At 56.9% G+C, this 2,500-nt stretch overlaps 1 non-coding gene across 1 annotated transcript in view; it reads right to left on the bottom strand.

Moving 5' to 3' along the window:
* LOC126112943 (small subunit ribosomal RNA) overlaps positions 1 to 290 on the bottom strand; it is a 1,909-nt gene extending 1,619 nt beyond the window's left edge. Inside the window, exon 1 of the ribosomal RNA XR_007524669.1 lies at positions 1 to 290. This exon is cut by the window's left edge and continues 1,619 nt beyond it. This is a non-coding gene — a ribosomal RNA (small subunit ribosomal RNA).
* Positions 291 to 2,500: the final 2,210 nt, after the last annotated feature.

Below are 2,500 nucleotides of genomic sequence, written 5' to 3'. Positions count from 1 at the left end.
CCGTGCGATCAGCCCAAAGTTATTCAGAGTCACCAAGGCAAACGGACCGGACGAGCCGACCGATTGGTTTTGATCTAATAAAAGCGTCCCTTCCATCTCTGGTCGGGACTCTGTTTGCATGTATTAGCTCTAGAATTACCACAGTTATCCAAGTAACGTGGGTACGATCTAAGGAACCATAACTGATTTAATGAGCCATTCGCGGTTTCACCTTAATGCGGCTTGTACTGAGACATGCATGGCTTAATCTTTGAGACAAGCATATGACTACTGGCAGGATCAACCAGGGAGCTGCGTCAACTAGAGCTGAGCAGCCGGCCGCCCGGGAGTGAGTCCCAGGGGCCCGCGCGAACACGCAAGCGTCCGCTCAATTATTCTGCAAACAGGAGGAGGCTGAGCTCCCCTGCACAATACACCTCGAAACCCTCTCAGGTCCCGGCGGCGCGCAGCGCCGTCCTAAGTACTTGGTCGGGTTCGAGAGAGGCGCAATCGCCCGGAGTTAGGCGAGTAGACGCTTTAGGTGCGACCACCCGTGCTCCCAACTGAGCTTGCCGCTGCCGACAGAGGCCCGGGAGCGTGCTGTCGTGGCATTGCCGGCGGGAGACAACACGCGCCACCTACGGTGACCGGCAGCTCCAACGCCAGCGCCACAGAAGGGCAAAGGCCCCACGTGGGTGCCGAAGCGAACTCTCCCAGCACAGCGCACGTGCCAACACGTCTGCACAACTGCGATACAAACCACCAGCGAGAACCGCTGGGGCGACCGAGCAGCAGACGGCGTCGCGGCGCCGAGTGCCGGGCGGCGGCGCATCCTCAACGCACACAGTCCTCAGTCGGACCAGCACACTGCAGATGTCCACCGCGCTTCGCACCGGGCCCGCGAGGACCCACTTTGGCCGCCCGGCGCCGCGCGCAGGGTGCCCCGGCGCGCAGCTGCGCCGCCTGCCGCGTCCGTCGGCCGGCGCGCCTGCCACTGGGCGCCCCCACCAGCCGGCTGTAGCGCGTGCGCCCACGCACCGCGCGGCCAGCACGCCGGGCGGCCCCCCCTCACCGGCCGGGGACGGTCCCACCCAGCCACCGCCGCGTATCGCTTCACACACAGATTTGCCCTTACTGATTTACCTCCAGCAACAACAACCGCACCACAATGGGTTTACCAGTTGTTCATTTGCGTAACGTCACCAGCAAACGTAGACGTCCATCCCAGTTTGCAAATGCAACGATTATTGCATACCTGTCTGTTAGGTGCCACGACACACTACGTCTGCCCACATACACGCAACAAAATGTGCACGACTAGAGAACACGTGGGAGGTGGCCCCCTACGTATGCGATGTCCATTACGACACCGACTGTCAACCAGCATCTGTACCATGTCGCAGATGTGGAACGCGGTGCACCATGCTATCACACTGTGTGAGAAGAGACGACTACGTTTGAATACACGCGCCACTACATCAACAGACGGCTCATGCTGATCGCCATCCAGGGCGTCCGTTACTCCCACACGTCTCTATGGCGTACCACACTGCAATGTAGCTGTTATGGGGAGACGGCACGTGGCTGAGTGCACAACATTTGGACCGTATGGTTCGCTGTTGTTGGGCGCAGTCGTTGTACGGTCACACATGTGCCACAGCGTATCATTCAGTACATACGGACCTATGTGCAGTACAATGTGAGGGTTAAGCTTACGACATCAGCGGACAGTGGACACAGGCCGTACCACGACGTAGACTGAGCGCTTCGACATGCGAATGCCAGTGAACAGCTGCGAAGGGCATTGAACACGCAAGCACCTGAACGACCAGCGTGCGAAGGCAGGGGGGGGGGAGGGGGGGGCGATGTACATCCTGCAGTCGTCCACATTACAGTGTACAGCGGGAGCATGTAAAAAGTAAGCAACACTTGCGAAGTGTTGAACATGAAACGATACACAAGAGGGTGGGCGGTGCGAGTAGCGAACTATATTCAGAGGGTTGTGGTTAGACAACACTAGATTAATGTAACGTGTCATATGCCAATTACAGAGCAGGTTAAGGCACAACGTGGGTTAGGTTAAGGCACAACGTGGGTTAGGTTAAGGCACAACGTGGGTTAGGTTAAGGCACAACGTGGGTTAGGTTAAGGCACAACGTGGGTTAGGTTAAGGCACAACGTGGGTTAGGTTAAGGCACAACGTGGGTTAGGTTAAGGCACAACGTGGGTTAGGTTAAGGCACAACGTGGGTTAGGTTAAGGCACAACGTGGGTTAGGTTAAGGCACAACGTGGGTTAGGTTAAGGCACAACGTGGGTTAGGTTAAGGCACAACGTGGGTTAGGTTAAGGCACAACGTGGGTTAGGTTAAGGCACAACGTGGGTTAGGTTAAGGCACAACGTGGGTTAGGTTAAGGCACAACGTGGGTTAGGTTAAGGCACAACGTGGGTTAGGTTAAGGCACAACGTGGGTTAGGTTAAGGCACAACGTGGGTTAGGTTAAGGCACAACGTGGGTTAGGTT

This window comes from Schistocerca cancellata, unplaced genomic scaffold (assembly GCF_023864275.1).
Source record: "Schistocerca cancellata isolate TAMUIC-IGC-003103 unplaced genomic scaffold, iqSchCanc2.1 HiC_scaffold_235, whole genome shotgun sequence".
In the NCBI taxonomy this organism is placed as follows: Eukaryota; Metazoa; Arthropoda; class Insecta; order Orthoptera; family Acrididae; genus Schistocerca; species Schistocerca cancellata.
This window is presented reverse-complemented; position numbering and strand designations above follow the sequence as displayed.